The sequence below is a fragment of the Giraffa tippelskirchi genome, chromosome 7, assembly GCF_054371585.1.
Source record: "Giraffa tippelskirchi isolate mGirTip1 chromosome 7, T2T-mGirTip1v1.2.pri, whole genome shotgun sequence".
Taxonomy (NCBI): domain Eukaryota; kingdom Metazoa; phylum Chordata; class Mammalia; order Artiodactyla; family Giraffidae; genus Giraffa; species Giraffa tippelskirchi.
Window position 1 is genome coordinate 33,113,043 of NC_137281.1, and position 21,652 is coordinate 33,134,694.

Below are 21,652 nucleotides of genomic sequence, written 5' to 3' on the forward strand. Positions count from 1 at the left end.
CTAGTCTCTCACTCTGTCTTTCAACTGGAGGGAGCATCCAGTCCATTGATATTTAAGGTAATTATTGACAGATATGTATTTATTGCAATTTCAAACCTTGTTTCCCAGTTGATTCTGTGTCCTCTTTGTTCCTTTCTTTTTCATTTTGCGGTTTGATTTCCTTTTGTTTTATGGTTGTGTTGTTTTTGGCTTTTTTGAATCTATTGTATGTTTTTGGATTTCTAGTTGCCTTGTTTCTCAAGTGTATTAATCCATTCCTATATCTGCTTGCTTTAGACTGATAATCAAATATACTCAAACGCATTATTTTTAAAAGTCTACATTTTCTTACTCTTCTCCACATTTTATAATTTTAGTTTCCTTTTTTATATCTTAATGTTTATCCTTTTTGTCCTTCTTATGTTTATCATTGCCTTCACAAACTTGTTTTTTTTTTCCTAATCTGGATTCTGGTTAATTAAAGTGATTTCCACCACGATCTCCTTCCTGTATATTCTTGCTTCTTTTCTATTTAGAGAAGACGTTTCAATATTTCTTTTAGGGTAGGTTTAGTATTATTGTATCCTTTTAGTTTTTGCTTGCCTTAGAAATTATTTTCTATCCTAGTCTAAATGATTATCTTGCCTGGTAGAGTATCCCAGGTTGCAGACTTTTCCCTTTAAAAATTTTGAATCTATTTTCCCACTCCCTTCTAACCTACAGCATTTCTATAGACAAATCAGCTGATATCCTTGGGGGGGTGGGTAGTTCCTTTGTAATTAGAATTTTTTTTCCTTGCTACCTTTAGAATCCTCTTTAACTTTTGCCATTTTTCTTATAATATGTGTAAGTCTTTGGGTTCATCTTGTTTGGGACCCTCTGGGCTTCCTATATCTAGATATGTTTTTTTCTTTAGATTTGGAAAGTTTTCAGCCATAATTTCTTCAAATACATTTCCAATCCTGTTTTCTCTTTCTTCTCCTTCTGGAACCCCTATATGCATATATTGGCATGCTCTATATTATCCCATAGGTCTCTTATATGGCTTCCATTGTTTAAAAAATTGGTGTTCTGTTTTGATTGCATAATTTCCATTAATTCTATCTTCCTGATTACTTATTCTTTCTTCTGTATTTTTCATTCTGCTATTCATTGCCTTTAGCTGAGCTTTTACCTCAACAAATGAATTTTATTTTTCCTGGCTCCTCCTTACAGTTTCTAGTTCCTTTTTGCCATAACCTGCATTTCTGTTAAAGGCTTTTCTTAATTCCTTCCATACTTTCATTACCTCCTTTTTGAACTTGGTGTCTATTAGACTAAAAAGGTCTATTACATTGTTTGTTCTTTCCAGGGCATTTTCTTGGGCTTTTAACTGAGAGTGGTTCATGTGCTTTTTCATTTTGCTTATGGGTTTAGGAGAAACAATTATTTACTGTAGTCTTGGGAAGGGCTATTTATATGCAGGAGTGTCCCTGCATAGCTTGTGTAGATTTTATTTATTTTGTGTGTGTGTGTGTCAGAGCTATATTTGGTTGGAATGCTTATCTCTTTTCTCAGCGTGTTCTGGCTCTTATCTTGATAGAGGATGTGCAGATATATCGCCTGTGTGCATTCCCAAGGAGGTGGGGGCTGAGGTTGACTCCTGGTTGTAGGGACCCTTGGCGCAGAAAGGCCATACATTTTCCCAGGTAGGTGGGAGCAGCAGGTGGCACTAGGTCATAAGACCCTTGACTGTGATGGAGGTGGGCCATGCCTGCTCCCAAGAAGGTTGAAACCCAGTTTCAGCAATCATGGCAGTGGTGGGCCACACATGTGCTCTTGGGAAGGCAGGGGCAGAGGTTGCTGTCTGTCCTGGGACCCTTGGTGGTGAGGGTCCATACATGTTCCCAGGGAGGCAGGGGCAGCCATTGGTGCTTGGTCTCAGGACCCTCCAGAGCAGCAGCAATCAATGCCTGTGACTGCCTCTGGAGTCACAGATGATAATGACAGCTCATACTTGCAACTGAAACTCCTTTGGATGGTGCCCTGCTGCCTGAGAGCATATACATGGAGAAAGAAGCTCCTATGGTGGTTCTTCCCCTCTCCTTGTAGCCACCCCCCCCGCCAAAGTGCCTTGCCTCTCTGGTGGGCCCAGGCCTCTTCCTGTACTTTCTTGGTTGTGGGGTTCCACACTCTAGAACCCTTTAGGGTATCTCCATGCAGCTCACCCCCAATCCTCTCCCTTGGTCTGACCTGCAAATTCTGAGCTTCAACGTCCAGTACCAGCTTGCCCCAGTGCAGGAGTGTCACAGACTGGGGAATGCTGAGCAGCGCAAACCATCTGTGCGGGTCTTCCTCTGTTTTACCCCTGTAAACTGATTGCTGCACTCTCCTCTGAGGCTCCCCCTCTGCCCTGTCTAATCTCCCCACCAGTGAGAGAATGTCTCAGTGTGTGGAAATGTTTCCTGTTTCACAGCTCCCACTCAGCGGCACGAATCCCATCCCAGTTCCTTTCTCTGTCTCTCACTCTCTTTATTTTAGCCTACTCAGTTATTGGAGATTTTTCTTCCCCTTTTGGAAATCTGAGGTCTTCTGCCAGCCTTCAATAGATGTTCTATGAGAACCTTTTCACGTGTAGATGTATTTTTGACATATTTTTGGGAGAAAGTTAGCTCCACATCCTATTCTTCCACCAACTTGATCTGATCCTCCATCTTTATCCATTCATCTGTTCATGGATATTTTGGATATTTCCATGTCTTGACTGATATAAATAGCGCTGTTATAAATATTAAGATGCATTTATCTTTTTGAATTAGTTTTCTCTGGATATATGCCCAGGAGTAGGATTGCTGGATCATATGGCAGTTCTATTTTCAGGTTTTTAAGGGAACTCTGTACTGTTTTTCATAGTGCCTGCACTAATTTACATTCCCACCAACAGTGTAGGAGGTTTCCCTTTCCTGCACATCCTCTCCAGCATTTGTTGTTTGTAGATTTTTAATGATGACCATTCTTACAGGTGGTGGTAGTGATAAAGAACCCGCCTGTACAGCAGGAGATGTAAGAGACATGGGTTCAATCCCTGGATTGGGAATATGCCCTGGAGGGAGAGCGTGGCAACCCACTCCAGAATTCTTGCCTGGAGGATTCCATGGACAGAAGAGCCTGGCGGGCTATAGTCCATAGGGTGGCAAAGAGTTGGACATGACTGAAGCAACTTAGCATGTATGTATGCCTTCTTACCGTTGGAAGGTGATATTCTGATGTAGTTTTGATTTGTATTTCTCCAGTAATTAGTAGTGATTTTGAGCATCTTACATGTGTCTGTTGGCCAACTATATGTCTTCTTTGGAGAAATGTCTATGTCTTCAGCCAACATTTTGATTGAGTTGTTTTTGATATTGAGCTGTATGAACTATTTGTGTATTTTGGAAATTAATCCCTTATCAGTTGCATTGTTTGCAGATACTTTCTCCCAGTCTATATGTTACTTTTTGTTTATGATTTTCTTTGCTGTGCAAAAGCTTTTAAGTTTTATTAGGTTTCATATGTTTATTTTTGCTTTTATTTCTGTTGCCTTGGGTGACTGACCTAAGAAAGCATTATTACAATCTATATCAGATATTGTTTTGCCTATATCCTCTTCTAGGAGTTTTTTGGTGTCATGTCTTTTATTTAAGTTTAAGCCATTTTGAGTTTGTGTGTGTGTGGTGTGAGGGAGTGTTACAACTTCATTGCTTTATATGCAGCTGTGCAGATGTCTCAACACTACTTTCTGAAGAGACTCTTTTCTTCATCGTATATTTTTGCTTCCTTTGTCCAAGATTAATTGACTGTAGTTGTGTTTATTTCTTGGCTCTCTATCCAGTTTCATTGATTGATATGTCTGTGCCAATATCACACTTTTGATTACTGTAGCTTTGTAGTACTGTCTGAAGTTTGGGAGAGTTGTGCCTCTACCTTTGTTCTTTTTCTCCTGGGTTATTTTGGCAATTCTTGGTCTCTTATGGTTCCATATAAATTTGAGGATTATTTGTTCCAGTTCTGTGAAAAATATAGTGGGTAATTTGATAAAGATGCTTTAAATATATAGTTTTCTGGGTAGTAGTGTCATTTTAACAATATCAATTCTTCCAGTGCAGGAGCATGGAATATCTTTTGATTTCTCTGAATATCAGTTTCCTTTATCAATGTCTTATATGTCTCAGCATATAACCCTTTCACTTCCTTTGTCAGATTTATTCCTAAGTTGTTTTTTGTTGTTTTACTTTGTTTTTGCTGATAATTCCTTGTTAGTGTAAAGAAATTCAACAGCTTTCTCTATGTTAATCTTGTACCCTGCTGCCTTTTGTTGTTATTCAGTCCTAAGTCATGCCCAACTATTTGCCACCCCATGAATTGCAGCACGTCAAGCTTCCCTGTCCTTCACTAACTCCTGGAGTCTGCTCAAATTCATGTCTATTGAGTCAATGATGCTATCTAACCATCTCATTATCTGTCATCCTCTTCTCCTGACTTCAATCTTTCCCAGCCTCAAGGTCTTTTCCAATGAGTTGGAGCTTCACATCAGGCAGCCAGAGTATTGGAGTTTCAGCATCAGCCCTTTCAATGAATACTCAGAGTTGATTTCCTTTAGGATTAACTGGTTTGATCTCCTTGCAGTAGAAGGGACTCTCAAGAGTCTTTTTCAGCACCACAGTTCAAACGCAACAATTCTTTGGCACTCTGCCTTCCTTATGGTCCAAATCTTACATCCCTACATGACTACTGGAAAGAAAAACCATAGCTTTGACTATATGGACCTTTGTCGGCAAAGTGATATCTTTGTTTTTAAAATATGCTGTCTGGCTTTGTCACAGCTTTCCTTACAAGGAGCAAGTGTTTAATTTCATGGCTGTAGTCACCATCCACGACACTTTTAGAGCCCAAGAAAATAGAATCTGTCACTGTTTCCAATTTTTCCCCTTCTATTTGCCATGAAGTGATGGGACCAGATGCCGTGATCTTAGGTTTCTGAATGTTGAGTTTTAAGCCAGTTTTTTCACTCTCTTTCATCGTCATCAAGAGATTCTTTAGTTCCTCTTCACTTTCTGCCATTAGAGTGGTGTCATCAGCATATCTGAGATTGTTGATATTTCTCCTGGCAATCTTGATTCCAGCTTATGATTTATCCAGCTCAGCATTTTGAATGATGTACTCTGAATATAAGTTAAATAAGTAGAGTGACTGTATATAGCCTTGATGTACTCCTTTCCCAATTTGGAACCAGTCAGTTGTTCCACATAATGTCCTAACTGTTGTTTCTTGACCCACATATAGGTTTCTCAGGAGGCAGGTAAGGTGGTCTGGTATTCCCATCTCTTTAAGAATCTTCCATAGTTTGTTGTGATCCACATAGTCAAAGGCTTTAGCATAGTCAATGAAGCAGAAGTAGATATTTTTCTGGAATTCCTTGCTTCCTCTGTGATCCAACGGATGTTAGCAATTTGATCTCTACTTCTTCTGCCTTTTCTAAACCCAGCTTGTATATCTGGAAGTTCTTGGTAGACTTACTGCTGAAGCCTAGCTTGAAGGATTTTGAGCATAACCTTACTAGCCTGGGGAATGAGTCTGGTAGTTTGAACATTCTTTGTCATTGCCCTTCTTTGGGACTGGAATGAAAACTAACCTTATCCAGTCCTGTAGCCACTGCTGAGTTTTCCAAATTTGCTGACGTATTGAGTGCAGCACTTTAACAGCTTCATCTTTTATGATTTAAATAGCTCAGCTGGATTTTCATCACCTCCACTAGCTTTGTTTGTAGTAATGCTTCCTAAGACCCACTTGACTACACACTCAAAGATGTCTGGCTCTAGGTGAGTGACCACACCATCATGGTTATCAGGGTCATTTCGTGTTTTTATGTATTATTTGTGTGAAAAGTATCATAAACCTATATGTTATATAGTCGATTGTGTTAGTTGGGTACCTAGGCTAACTTTGTTGGGCTTACAGACTGGACTTACAAACAAGCCCTCAGAACAGAACTCATTTGTATGTAGTAGACTTAGTATCTTGAGATATGTTCCCTCTATACCCACTTTGGTAAGCATTTTTATCATGAATAAATGCTGACTTTTATAAAATATTTTTTTCTGCATCTGTCGGACACAACTGAGAGACTAAATACTAATAAGCACATTGAAATGATCATGTGTTTTTTAGTCTTTTCCTGATGACGTATTATATTGACTGATTTGCATATGTTGAACCGTCCTTATGAACTTTTGATGCATCCCACTTGGTTGTAGTGTATGATCTTTTGAATGTGTTGTTTGATTCAGTTTTCTAATATTTGGTTGAGAATTTTTGCATCTGTATTAATCAAGGATATCGGCCTGTAATTTTCTTTTTTGGTGGTATCTTTGTCTGGTTTTGGTATCTTCATGGTGATGACTTCAGAAAATGTTTGCGGAGTGCTCCTTTCTCTTCAGTCTTCTGGAAGAGTTTGAGAATGATCGGTATAAATTCTTTGAATGTTGGTCAGAATTCCCCACTGAAGCCATCTAATTCTGGACTTCTGTTTGCAGGGAATTTGTGTGTTTTTAATTAGAGATTCTATTTCACTTCTACTGATCAGTCTGTTCAAATTATCTATTTCTTTTTGATTCATTTTGGTGGGCTATGTGTTTCTAGAAACTTGTCCATTTATTCTAGATTTCCAATTTGTTGGCATATAACTGTCCATAGGATTCTTGTTTTTTTGATTTGTTTGTTTTTTGTATTGCTGTGATATCAACCGTTATTTCTCTTCTTTGATTTCTTGTTTATTTGGGTCCTCTTTCTTCTTGGTGAGCCTGGCCAGAGGTCTCTTGATTTTTTTTTTTTTTGGTTACCCTTTCAAAGAACCAGCTCTTGGTTTTATTAATTTCTTTTAGTATTATTGTTTTTAATCTTTATTTCCCTTCTGCTCTTTATTGTTTCCTTCCTTTGGCAGACTTGAGTTTTTGCTTGTCCTTTTTCTAATTCTTTTAAGTGGTAGTTTAGGTTTCTTATTTGAGACTTTTATTGTTTTCTTGAGGAAGGCCTATATCACTATGAACTTTCCTCTTAGGACTGCTTTTGCTGTATTCCATAGATTCTGTATGGTTTTATTTTTATTGCCATTTGTCTCAAAGTATCCTTTACTTTTCCCTTTGATTTTATCATTGACTATTGTGTTTTTTTCTTTTTTTGTCTCCATGTAAACAATTTTTTTCTTGTTTGTTTTTCTGTGTTTGATTTCTTTTCTCTTTTTTAACTTTTTATTGTATATTGGAGTATAGTTAATTAGAAGCACTGTTAGTTTTAGGTGTACAGCAAAGTTATTCAGTCGTACATATAGATATATCTGCTCTTTTTAAAATTCTTTTCCCTTTTAGTTGTTATATAATATTGAGCAGAGTTCCATGAGCTATACAGTAGGTTCTTATTGGTTATTCATTTTAAATATAGCAGCAGCATGTACAGTTTCTAGTTTCATGCCATTGTGCTCACAAAAGAGTCTTAAAATATTCATCCTCTTAAATTTATTGAGGCTTGTGTTTTACTCTAGTATGTGGTCTAGCCTAGAGAATGTTCAGTGTGCAATTGAAAAGAATGTATATTCTGGGATTTTTTTTTTTCTGTATGTAATGTCCTGAAAATATCAATTAAGTCCAAGTGTTGTGTCATTAAGGATCTTTATTGCTTTATTCTTTTTTGTCTAGAAGATCTGTCCATTGATGTGAGTGGGATATTAAAGTCTCCTACAACTATTGTATTCCTGTCTGTTCTTTCCCCTTTTGTCCATATTTTATGTTTATTGTTTAGTCTCTAAGTTGAGTCCAACTATTTTGCAAGTTCATGGACTGTAACCCATCAAGTTCCTCTGTCCATAGGATTTTCCAGGCGAGAATACTGGAGTGGGTTGCCATTTCCTTCTCCATTTATATATTTAAGTGCTTTTTTATTGGGTGTGTATATGTTCACAAGTGTAATATCGTCTATTGATCCTTGTCATTATACAGCATCCTTCCTTATCTTTTTTCTATGGTCTCAATCTTCCAGATGATTTTGCATTTCTTTTTATTTTGGCCTTCGCTGGTGGCTCAGCTGGATCTACCTGCAATGCAGGAGACCCCAGTTCAATTCCTGGGCCAGAAGTATCCCCTGGAGAAGGGATAGGCTACCCACTCCAATATTCCTGGGCTTTCTTGGTGGCTCAGAAAGTAAAGAAAAGAATCTGCCTGCAATGCAGGAGATACTTAGTCCATTGACATTTATGGTAAATATTGACAGATAAGTACTGATTGCCATTTTAAATCTTTAAGTTGATTTTGCATTTCTTTTTATTTTACCTTTTATGGTTTTCTTTTGTATCATGCTTGAGTTCTCTCTCTCTTTTTGTGTGTGTGAATCTATGGTATGTGTTTCGATTTGTGGTTACCCTGTTTTTCAAGTATGTTAACCCCTTCCTACATCTGCTTGCTATAGACTGGTAGTCATAAAGGCTCAAACATATTCTTCAAATAAAAAAAAAAAACCTTTCATTTTCTTTCTCCCCTCCTCCACATATTTATGATTTTCATGTCCTCCTTTATACTTCATGTTTACCTTTTTGCTGTACATTGTAGTTATCACTTTCACAGACAAAAAATTAATCTATATATTGGCTTAAATGATTTGTTTTCCAACTATGATTTCCTCTTTCTTTTAGATTCTTGATTCTCTACTATGTAGATAAGTCTAAGTCTAAGTCACTTCAGTCATGTCTGACTCTGTGCGACCCCAGAGACAGCAGCCCACCAGACTCTGCCATCCCTGGGATTCTCCAGGCAAGAATACTGGAGTGGGTTGCCATTTCCTTCTCCAGTGCATGAAAGGGAAAAGTGAAAGTGAAGTCGCTCAGTCGTGTCCGACTCTTAGTGACCCCATGGACCGTAGCCTACCAGGCTCCTCCGTCCATGGGATTTTCCAGGCAAGAGTACTGGAGTGGGGTGCCATTGCCTTCTCCCAATGTATATAAGATCTCTCAATATTTCTTTTAGGATAGGTTTAGTATTGCTATATTCTTTTACTTTGGGGGGAATTCTTTATCTCTCCTTCTATCCTAAGTGATAATGCTGGGTGGAGTATCCTAGGTTTCAGGTTTTTCTCTTACAGGACTTTGAATGTATTTTGCCACTCCCTCTGGCCTGCAACTTTTCTGTAGAGAAAATAGCCTTATTGGGTTCACTTTGAAATTAACTGTTTTTTTTTTTCTTTCTGCCTTTAGGATCCTCTATTTCTAATTTTTCCCATGTAAATTATAATATGTGTTCGTGTAGGTCTTTTGTGTTCATCTTGTTTTGGATGTTCTCTGATTCCCAAACCTGGTTACCTGTTTCCTTCTTTAGGTGTGGGAATTTAATTTCTTCAAATACATTTTTGATCCCCTTTTCTTTCTCTTTACTCTCCTTCTGGGATCCCAATTATGTGTAAATAGGCACAGTTTATACTCCATAGGTCTCATATATTGCTTTCACTTTGCTTTGTCTTTCTGTCTACTGTTCTTACTGGGTGAGTTCCATTCTTCTATCTTCTACATCATATATTCATTCTTCTGTATTATTTCAGTCAGTCAGTTCAGTCGCTCAGTCGTGTCCGACTCTTTGTGACCCCATGAATCGCAGCACACCAGGCCTCCCTGTCCATCACCAATTCCCAGAGTTTACCCAAACCCATGCCCATTGAGTCAGTGATGCCATCCAACCATCTCATCCTCTGTCATCCCTGTCTCCTCCTGCCCCCGATCCTTCCCAGCATTAGGGTCTTTTCCAATGAGCCAGCTCTTCGCATGAGGTGGCCAAAGTATTGGAGTTTCAGCTTCAACATCAGTCCTTCCAATGAACACCCAGGACTGATCTCCTTTAGGATGGACTGGTTGGATCTCCTTGCAGTCTAAGGGACTCTCAAGAGTCTTCTCCAACACCACAGTTCAAAAGCATCAATTCTTTGGCGCTCAGCTTTCTTCACCGTCCAACTCTCACATCCATACGTGACCACTGGAAAAACCATAGCCTTGACTAGACGGACCTTTGTTGGCAAAGTAATGTCTCTGCTTTTAAATATGCGCTATTTAGGTTGGTCATAACCTTCCTTCCAAGGAGTAAGTGTCTTTTAATTTCATGGCTGCAATCACCATCACCAGTGATTTTGGAGCCCAAAAAATAAAGTCTCACACTGTTTCCACTGTTTCCCAATCTCTTTCCCATGAAGTGATGGGGCCAGATGCCATGATCTTAGTTTTCTGAATGTTGAGCTTTAAGCCAACTTTTTCACTCTCCTCTTTCACTTGCATCAATAGGCTCTTGAATTCTTCTTCACTTTCTGCCATAAGGGTGGTGTCATCTGCATATCTGAGGTTATTGATATTTCTCCTGGCAATCTTGATTCCAGCTTGTGTTTCTTCCAGCCCTGCGTTTCTCATGATGTACTCTGCATATAAGTTAAATAAGCAGGGTGACAATATACAGCCTTGATGTACTCCTTTTCCTATTTGGAACCAGTCTGTTGTCCCATGTCCAGTTCTAACTGTTGCTTCCTAACCTACATACAGGTTTCTCAAGAGACAGGTCGGATGACCTGGTATTCCCATCTCTTTCAGAATTTTCCACAGTTTATTGTGATCCACACAGTCAAAGGCTTTGGCATAGTCAATAAAGCAGAAATAGATGTTTTTCTGGAACTCTCTTGCTTTTTTGATAATCCAGCGGATGTTAGCAATTTGATCTCTGGTTCCTCTGCCTTTTCTAAAACCAGCTTAAACACCTGGAAGTTCAGTACAGGTTTCTCAAGAGACAGGTCGGATGACCTGGTATTCCCATCTCTTTCAGAATTTTCCACAGTTTATTGTGATCCACACAGTCAAAGGCTTTGGCATAGTCAATAAAGCAGAAATAGATGTTTTTCTGGAACTCTCTTGCTTTTTTGATAATCCAGCGGATGTTAGCAATTTGATCTCTGGTTCCTCTGCCTTTTCTAAAACCAGCTTAAACACCTGGAAGTTCAGGGTTCATGTATTGTTGAAGCCTGGCTTGGAGAATTTTGAGCATTACTTTACTAGCATGTGAGATGAGTACAGTTGTGTGGTAGTTTGAGCATTCTTTGGCATTGCCTTTCTTTGGGATTGGAATGAAAACTGACCTTTTCCAGTCCTGTGGCCACTGCTGAGTTTTCCAAATTTTCTGGCAAATCGAATGGAGCACTTTCACAGCATCACCTTTGAGGATTTGAAATAGCTCAACTGGCATTCCATCACCTCCACTAGCTTTGTTCGTAGTGATGCTTTCTAAGGCCCATTTGACTTCACATTCCAGGATATCTGGCTCTAAGTGAGTGATCACACCATCGTGATTATCTGGGTCGTGAAGATCTTTTTTGTAAAGTTCTTCTGTGTATTCCTGCCACCTCTTCTTAGTATCTTCTGCTTCTGTTAGGTCCATACCATTTCTGTCCTTTATTGAGCCCATCCTTGCATGAAATGTTCCCTTGGTATCTCTAACTTTCTTGAAGAGATCTCTAGTCTTTCCCATTCTGTATTATTTAGTTGATGTTTATTGCCTTCAGCTCAGCTTTCATCTTGGCAAAGGAATTTTCTAATTTTAATTGACTCTCTGTAATTTCTAGTTCCTGTTACAATGATCTGCATTTCTATATATAGCCTTTCTTAATTCCTTCAGCACTTTTATTACCTTCTGCTTGAACTCAGGATCTAGTAGACTGGAAAGGGCTTTTATTGTTTATTCTTTCAGGGGATTTCTCTTGGTCTTTTAATTGGAAGTGGTTCCTCTGCTTCTTCATTTTACTGATATTTCTCAGACTCTGAATTTATGGGAAATAGTTACCTGCTGTGACCTTGAAGCATTGTTTTTATGTGGGAATATCCTTATATAGCCTTTATGAGTCTAATATTTTTGGTGTGAGGGATGCATTGATGCCTGCCACGTTTTTTTGTGTTTCCACATGTCAAAGGATAAGGAGCACTGGAATTTCTAAAACATTTTTAAGATTAATACAGTCAATTATTGAAGTGAGGAGTCAAGTCACTGCCCAGAAAATTTTGATTTATGGTATACCAAGTACACCTAGAATATATACCTTTTACATAACATTACATTACTAAGGACAAATACCAAAACATAAAGAGGAGAGTCCATGAAAGGTAATAGCTGGTTGTAATCTTCATGAGGGCTGAGCTATTCCTGTTTATTACTACAGTGTATCTAGTGCCTAGAACAGCTCCTAGCACAGAATAGAAACTCAATAAATATTTGTTGAAGAGAAAAGCAAAAGAAAATGGTTCATAGCCATAGACATAGCACAAACTTCCTGACACCAGTGAAGAATAGGTGAATAGATACACATGACTTCCAAGAACACAGGCAGGAAATATCCAGACTCCTGTTATCTTGCTCATGATATCTACAAGGTACGGCATAATATAGAACATAAATTTTCTAGGAATCCTGTTTTTTGGAATTCCTTTTTCACTGAACCACTATGCAACATACAACTTAGTCCAAACAGAATATTCTGTAATTTCTCCGGGAAGATATTGTGAGGAGGAAGGGTAACACAAATAAACTTTTCTTCTAACTATCCAGAGATCATCATCTTAACAGAAAAATCTCACACTTCTACTGATACTTTGTCTCAGCCTCCTTTATATAGTTACTATTTATTACAAACTTATATGCAGGAACAACTCTTGAAATCTTAATGTGATGATTCATAGAATCCTCTTAGCAAAATATAAAGTGCCTGTTATTGCCAGTCTCTCAACTGTAAAATGGAAGAGGCTTAGAAAAGTTTAACTGAATATCTGCTATAGGCAAAGTCATTATTGTAGAGGATGCTAAAATAAAAATGAATGATAGATGGTCTTTCCCCTTGAAGTGTTTCTATTTTATTGGGGTAGACAGATATATTCAAACAAAGATGCTATAATATAGTTAGGAAAGTGCTGTAGTTGCATGTTTATAGCATAGTAGTGATTAACACAATTTTTTAAAAATTGGAGTATAATTTCTTCACAATTTTGTATTTGTTTCTGCTAAACAACAAAGTGAAGTGAAGTGAGGTCGCTCAGTTGTGTCCTACTCTTTGTGACCCCATGGACTGTAGCCCATCATGCTCCTCCATCCATGGGACTTTCCAGGCAAGAGGACTGGAGTGGGTTGCCATTTCCTTCTCTAGGGGATCTTCCCGACCCAGGGATTGAACCTGGGTCTACCGCGTTGTAGGCAGACACTTTACTGTCTGAGCCACCAGGGAAATCAAACAACAAAGTGATTCAGCTATATGTATACATATATTCCCCTCCCCCTAGGACCTTCCACCAGCACCAGCCGTCCATCTCACCCACCTAAGTCACCACGGAGCAGAAAGATGAGTCCCCTGAGCTATACTGCAGGTTCCCACTAGCTAGCTATTTCATATCTGGCAGTGTATATATGTCAGTCCTAACCTCCCAATTCATCCCACTCCTCTTCCCCCTCCTCTTGTCCACCCTTCTGTTCTCTATGTCTGCATTTCTATTCCTGCCCTGCAAATACATTCATCTGTTCCAGTTTTCTAGATTCCACATATATTCATTAATATATACCATATTTGTTTTTCTCTTTTTGACTTACACTCTGTTTGACAAACTATAGGTCCATGCTACTGCTGCTGCTGCTAAGTCACTTCAGTCATGTCTGACTCTGTGCAACCCCATAGACGGCAGCCCACTAGGCTCCCCTGTCCCTGGGATTCTCCAGGCAAGAATACTAGAGTGGGTTGCCATTTCCTTCTCCAGTGCATGAAAGTGAAGTTGCTCAGTCGTGTCCAACTCTTAGCGACCCCATGGTCTGCAGCCTACCAGGCTCCTCCCTCCATGGGATATTCCAGGCAAGAGTACTGGAGTGGGGTGACATTGCCTTCTCCAATAGGTCCATGAGGTACATGAAAAGATGATCGATATTACTAATTATTAGAGAAATGCAGGTCAAGACTACAATGAGATATCACCTCATACTTGTTAGAATGGCCAACAAAAAATCTGTTAACAAATGATGAAAGGGTGTGAAGAAAAAGGAAACCCTCTTGGACTGTTGGTGGGAATGTAAATTGGCACAGCCACTATGGAGGACAGTATGGCGGTTCCTTAAAAAACTAAAAATAGAACTACTGTAGTTTTGATTTCAGGTTGCTCTGGTTCCACATTTTGTTGTGCCTTTACATATCTGTGTAACTTGGGGAACTTTTAAACTGTTCTATGCCTTATTTTCTTCATACAGTTAATCAAGCTGATATTTATCTGCAATAGTTGTCATATGAAATTTATGTAAATGACACATGTAAATGGCTAGCCCATATTAATTTCTTAATAATTAAATGATAATTATTGCTACCAATACATACACTATTATGAAAATAATTATTTATTAATGAATTAGAGCAGATATCATGAGGAAGATGCATTTGAAATGACTTTTTAAGTAGGTTCTGTCTCAACATTGTAGCAAAAGTTACCTAACCCAGACTGTTGGAATAGCATGTGTAATGATTATCAAATTGAGTTTCTTAAAATATACTGCCCTCCAAGTCAGAAAGATGGACACTTTCTCTTCCTGTTGACCACAACAAGACCAGTAGTCCTCAGTGGAGGATGAATTATGGTTTGGATCATTGATCATGCTGGGATTCATTGTCAGTTTGACTTTTAAGATTTGCCAGGTATTAGGAGAGCTTATTTATAGAAAGCAGATGGCTTTTTGTCATTTAATTCACTGAAATTTACTTAGTATGAGGAAGGGAGAAACCAAGCTGGCTCCATGATAAAAGCTCACTAAATACATTAGCTCATTGAGTGGGCTGCAGAGGGACAAATAGAAAACTGCTTTTAAAATGAATTAGCTTTCTTTTATGTTTTCAAAGAGATAAGACCAAAGTCCTCTGCAGTGAATGATAATATGAGTAGAAGCAATTTCAGAGTTTGCTTTATCAAATGCTGAATCCTCTCTCATCCCATTGACCATAGTGCTGCCTTCCTTATGAAGTACCCTCACTGCCTTCCTAGAAAACATGAAGTTCAAAAAACAGTTGCCTGATTTCAAACCGTTGATCTATTCCACTCCAATTCTCAGATCTCTGACTTGTTTGTCCACTTTTTATTTTTTGTAAACGATCAAAACTAACTGGCTGCCCTTGTACTGATATTATTAATACAAAGTACTGTTTGCTTTCTTTTGCAATAACACATGTTCTGCATCATTTTAAAAGCTGCCCCTAGTTGTTCATTCAACTGTTATGTTTTCATTCAAATTTTATTGCCTTCCTTTCTCTTTTCCTCCTACCTATCCAGTAACCCAGTGGGGCACTATTCAAGAGGAACAGAAAGTGTGAACTTTGGAGCCAATAGTTTTTTGTCCTGACTGTAGGTTTTTTAACTTATTAATCTTACAAAAATGTATTTTTCTCTGTAATTATCTAATCTGTAAATAAACCTATATACCTCATAGAAAGGAAACATGCCAAAAGTGGCTGGAAATATACTTATTACTATTATTGCTATTTTCGATCAGCAATCATTGATAAAACCTAACTAGTTATTAGATATGCAGATGACACCACCCTTATGCCAGAATGTGAAGAAGAACTAAAGAGCCTCTTGATGAAAGTGAAAGAGGAGAGTGAAAAAGTTGGTTTAAAGCTCAACATTGAGGAAAAAAAAAGATCATGGCATCCAGTCCCATCACTTCATGGCAAATAGATGGAGAAACAGTGGAAACAGTGGCAGACTTTCTTTTTTGGGTCTCCAAAATACTGCAGATGGTGACTGCAGCCATGAAATTAAAAGACACTTACTCCTTGGAAGAAAAATTATAACCAACCTAGATAGCATATTAAAAAGCAAAGACATTACTTCGCCAACAAAGGTCCGTCTAGTCTAAGGCTATGGTTTTTCCAGTGGTCATGTATGGATGTGAGAGTTGGACTGTAAAGAAAGCTGAGCACCGAAGAATTGATGCTTTGGAACTGTGGTGTTGGAGAAGACTCTTGAGAGTCCCTTAGACTGCAAGGAGATCCAACCAGTCCATCCTAAAGGAGATCAGTCCTGGATGTTCATTGGAAGGACCGATGTTGAAGCTGAAACTCCAATACTTTGGTCACCTGATGCGAAGAGCTGACTCATTTGAAAAGACTCTGATTCTGGGAAAGATTGAAGGCGAGAGGAGAAGGGGATGACAGAGGATGAGATGGTTAGATGGCATCACCAACTCAATGGACACGAGTTTGCGTAAACTCCAGGAGTTGGTGATGGACAGGGAGGCCTGGCGTGCTGCAGTCCATGGGGTCACAAAGAGTTCAACATGACTGAGCGACTGAACTGAACTGAACTAGTAATTACCACTGTTAGGTACTAAGGATAAAAAGACAGAAAACCCATGGTGTCTTCCCTGAAGGAGCTTACTACATGAGTTTAGAAGAACTTAGAGTATCATTGTGTGCACGCATGGTCAGTCACTCAGTCATGTCCAACTCTTTGCAACTGACTCCATGAACTGTAGCCTGCCAGGCTTCTCTGCTTATGGTATTTCCCAGGCAAGGATACTGGAGTGGGTTCTCATTTCCTTCCCCAGAGGATCTTCCCGACCCAAGGATTGAACGTGGGTCTCCTGTACTGCAGGCAGGTTCTTTACCTGAGAAGCCCTAGAATTACCCACTGTCCCATTGTTCCCAAATATCATTATTTGAGGAGGAGAAAAGATATGTTTGAGTGAACGGTAATGTTTAAATTCTTTGAAAATAAGCAACTTTTGAGTACTTCTATTTGCAAGGGAAGTTGATTGTATCTTAATCTACATGTACTTGAGATGACCTGGAACTGCTTGTTTGGAAACCTGCACGAACTATGAGACAGAACAACAGACCACAGTAATGATCACTGGCAGGGTCTCGGGATGAAAGAGTAGAAGAATTGCCTCATGAGTTGGTCTGCGATTAATACCATGAGGACAATTAAGATGCCTCACAGTTGCTCACCTTCAAAATTTTACAGAACCAAACAGTATGCTCTTAAATGAGGTACCTAGAATAGTCAGAGTCATAGAGACAGAAAGTACATTGGCAGATGCCAGGAGCTGGGAGTAGGGAGGGAGCATGAGGAGTTAGTGTTTAATGGGGAAAGAGTTTTAGTTTAGAAAGGTGAACAGTTTGGGAGATGGATGATGGTGAGATTTGTACAACAATGTGAATGTACTTAGTGCCACTGAGCTATATAGTTAAGTGTGGTTATAATAGTATGTTTTATATGACCACCAAAAAAAAAAAAACCCCATAGTACTTCCATAGAAAAAGAATGAGTCTCTTATAGGATAAGGTAAGACTTCTTGCACGAAGATCTGGGAAATCAGTCACTTTGTCCCAGTGGTCCCCACAAGAATGGCCAGGACTGCATCACCTTTGCTCTCTCCCTTGTTCAGTCCTGCCTCCTTTCTTTTATGGGTTTTTGATTTCTAGTATCCATCTTTCACACCAGTCTCCAGCTCAGCACCTGCTTCTAGAGAAACTAATATGTAACGGTAGAATTTAAATATAGGAGAATACGGTCATTTATTTGATACAGAATATACCTTTCCAAGTTCATTTCTGTAGGTGCTGCAAAGTGTACTTACAACAAGCATGTTTGTGGTAATCGTCAGTGCTAAAAGAATGGCAGAGCAGAAATACATATTTTAAATCATTTTGTTCAGATTGGAAGAGGCCAAGGTCATTCTGAAAGTAATAGCCTGCACAGGCTCATTGATGTTAAGGTGGGTCTGCTGTTCTGAACAATCTGTCTTCCACCCTTTTTCAAAAAGTCCTTTAACAACAATACTGGTGATAGATAAATGGCACCATGAATGTACTAAATACCACTGAATTATACAGTTTAAAAATTATTTAAATGGTAAATTTTATGTTTATACCAAAATTTTAAAATGTGAATAGAGCTAGAGGAGCTCAAGCTCTGTTCACACAGAGAAAGAGGCAGAAAGAGATCATTTAGAAGTTGGTTTAGAATAGAAATTTGCTATGGCCTTGTTGTATAGGGAAACTGGACAAGGATAAATGAGAAAGAAGACAGAATTGTAATGACAGAGTAGTGGTACTCCACCCGCCCTTCACTCTAGGAGTTCTAGATCTTTAGATGAACATAAGAATCACCCTGGGAGATTTGGGAAGGAAAAAAAAAAAAGAGCCTGTGCTCTTAGGCTTAGGATATAGCTCCAAGGCAATTAAATCAGAATCTCTGAAGGTAGATCCTAGATAATCCATTATGTAATCAATCTTGAGAAACTCTGTTCTACTTCCATACCATTTACTAGTGAATGCATTTTCATCTCAGTGTGTCCTGTTAAATATAGTATTCTTAATTTGGAGGTGATGTTGAGAGTAACCTCAACATCTCTCATTTCCAAAATTCTGACATTACCCTCTTGTTCCCTAACTCTAAAAGGGAATGGGAAAGAAAAAGCCTTTCATGCATGAGAAGCACCCTCATAGGTGATAGTAGGTGAATGAAAATGTTATCCATGTCCAGATTTGCCAGCAACAACCTATGGCTAAAACCGTGAAATATACATATCTGCTTCTCAACACGTCTCCTATTTTACCATCAATCCTGTGGTAGCCCTCAAACTGGTTTTCTTCCTTTCAGCCTATTTTTCCATACCTTTATCTAAATACCAGTCACAACTCCAAGAGCCAATTCTGTTTGTCATTCTCTTTCTCAAAACTTCAGTGGTCCCTTTTCCATCTTTTTTAATAAGTAGCTAGACGACCTTAGATGAGCTCCACCCACCCATCTCTTCATCTTTGACAACTGCCATATGTCTTTGTCATTTAGTCTCACTGGACCTCGCATTTCTTGTTAATACTTCTCCTGTTCCCTCCTCTATCTCTTACATCTCAAGTATGTGACCTGTGCTATTGAATTTGATTAGACTCTTCTTGCCTTTTCTTGTTTGGTGATCCCCACTCATTCTTCAGATCTTGAATTAAACGTCCTTTCTCAGGTAAGTCTTCCTGGCATGCTGTATTATCCAATAAACAAACAAACAAACAAGGCAGCAGTCATGGTTCAGATATGTTCATGGCAAGGAAAGATTTTTTTTTTTTTCTTCCCCACTGGCCCTTCAAGTTCTAAGAGAGTATAATAATATCTATTCTACTCAACACTTTACCACTAGGGCTTAATGTCTAGTGCTTTGATAAATGTGATTCTTAATGGTGGAGTGATTGACTGATCTTAGTTTTTGAAGCAAAATAACTCAAAAGGAACAGTGATTTCAAGGTATCCCAAGTTTTTGAACCCCTTTTCTTCCCAGAACAATTTCTATACATTCTCAAATTAGATGGAAAATATCTTGACAATGCCTGAGTCTGAGATTAGTCAAAAGAGGATTAGATCTTTAACCAACAAGATGATAGCTTAGGGGGTGGATGATTACAGCCTAGCACATTACAAGAGGACTCAGGAGACTGAACACAGATTGGGCATTTCAACAATTGTTGGAGCAAATGAAACACCTCCTCGTCAATCTTGATAAAGTTCAGATTATAAGAAATAAGAGTGAGTAGCATTTAACGCAGTAGGTAGCACATGTATACCTCCATTTTCTCTAGAGCCTAAGAATATAAATAGTTGAAAGACGATGCAGAGAAAGTAACTGATCCAGAACACAGTAACATATTATTATCTGCCACCAGGTATCATCAGCATCTCAGCATCTTTCATGACTCCTTTTTTCCCATTTCTTTGCTCCTGCAGATATAATGAACTGAATCCTCACTTTTCCTAGACTCATTAGATCTACATTTTAAAAGCAACTTTAACTGGTGCTAAAGGCCAAAAAGCTGAATTATGGAGAGAAATCCACTAATTACTTAAATAAAATTACACAACCCTTCCAAGTTTATAAAGAAGGAATAAACAGAGCAGTTGGAGAGGAAGTGAATGTCATCATCCCAAGTTCTATTCCTCAAGTGTGTCCAGTCTTTGTAAATTTCCCATAAACATAGTTGTCTATGCCTCACTTACCTTCAGGTCATTGCATGAGTATACTTTCAGGTACCTCAGATGCCTAGCCAAAAGAAAGATCAGAAAAGATCAGAACCCAAATTCAGTTACTTTTATTGTAGGTGAAGGGGAGCTCTCTCTATGCTGCAGTTTCATTCAGGGATTAGAAAATTGCAACCCACAGGCCAAATCTGCAGGCAGCCAGCTTGTATAAAATAAAATTTTATTGTAACATGTTCATGGCATTTGTTTATGTATTGTCCATTGCTACATTCACTGCAAAGGACAAGTCTTATGGCGGAGACCTATACCATAAAGCAGGTGACCCCAACCTCCAGGCCAAGGACCAGAGTACCTTCTGTCAGATCAGCAATAGGATTAGATTAGAAATAAAGTATACAATAAGTGAAACGTACTCGAATCATCCCAAAGCAATCGCCCCCAGCCCTGGTCTGTTGAAAAGTTGGTCCTTGGTGCCAAAAATGTTGGGGATGACTGCCATAAAACAGAGCCTAAAACCAACCATTCTTCACAGAAAATGCTTGCTGCCCCCTGCACGTTAATCAGGTCCTGCTATATCACCGGTTGTCCTCAGAAATGGGAGGTTAAGGTAATAAGAACGTCTGTTTCCTGAGACCAGTATTAAGAAACAGTAGTATAGGTAATAATAAATAGGCAAGAGATCGCAAAATAACATTGAATTGTCAGGTAGAAGACTTGGAAGTTGACATCATCTTCAAAGTTAGCAATTAAAAAAAAAACAGTATTTCAGATTAGTATTTCAGTTTGAAGAAGAGAGTTTCAGATTGATTGGGGTGTCAGTTGGAAAAGGCAGAGACTTTAGAAGCTCATAAAAGAGCAGAGCTCACATCTTATGCCTTTCTGAAATCTCAGTACAGAAAAAACATTTTTCATCAGATAGTTAATGAATGCCCAATAGTTTAAAAAATGTACTAGACCACTGAGTAGTATAATAAATGAAACTTAAAAATTTGGAAATAGTTCAGTCATTATCTTTTAAATAAAATGAAAAAAATGTATACATATCATTTATAATGGAATACATACATTTAATATCATTTAATAGTCACTTAACCTTTAATAGGTTACTTAATCAGATAGTGATCCAGTATCATCGTTTGTAAGACAGAGATGATAAAGGTCATTAAGGTTGTAAGAATTAAAGGAGCTATTGTATTTAAAACTCAAAAACACTTTTTGGCATAAATACTTAAACACAATAATCTTGTTGTGAAGAGATGCATTCAGATCTGTTACAATGTTTGTGATCTTACTAATGTTCATATTCTCAATTACTCCAACTTGTCCTAAGAATGCAATTGGTGGCTGATAAAGGGAGACTATTGGTCTTACCTGTTGGAGATATTTTATTTTCTTTATTCTGTTTGTCTTATGAAAAGAACAAGATGCATTTATTTAGCATCTTCTTTTCATTAATTTCTTCCTTGTTCATGCCCTGACCTTTTCTCTACTCTGAGTTGTGTTCAGTCAAATTTCTTCTTTCTGTACCTTTTCTTGTTTTCCACAATACTAGAATTTAGATGTCACACCTTAAAAGTGAGTCTGAATACTGTGACCACACTT

At 38.4% G+C, this 21,652-nt stretch overlaps 1 protein-coding gene across 2 annotated transcripts in view; it reads right to left on the reverse strand.

The window, feature by feature from the left end:
* LOC145514265 (uncharacterized) overlaps positions 1 to 21,652 on the reverse strand; it is a 985,725-nt gene that overhangs the window by 104,122 nt on the left and 859,951 nt on the right. The window contains exons 8-9 of one of the 2 annotated variants that reach the window (XR_014060002.1): positions 20,069 to 20,111; positions 18,983 to 19,061 (exon numbers count right to left, since the gene is read on the reverse strand). The exons of the other annotated variant lie outside the window; for it this stretch is intronic. The gene's annotated coding sequence lies outside the window, so the exon portion shown is untranslated. The remainder of the gene's footprint in view (positions 1 to 18,982; positions 19,062 to 20,068; positions 20,112 to 21,652) is intronic. 2 annotated transcript variants of the gene reach the window in all.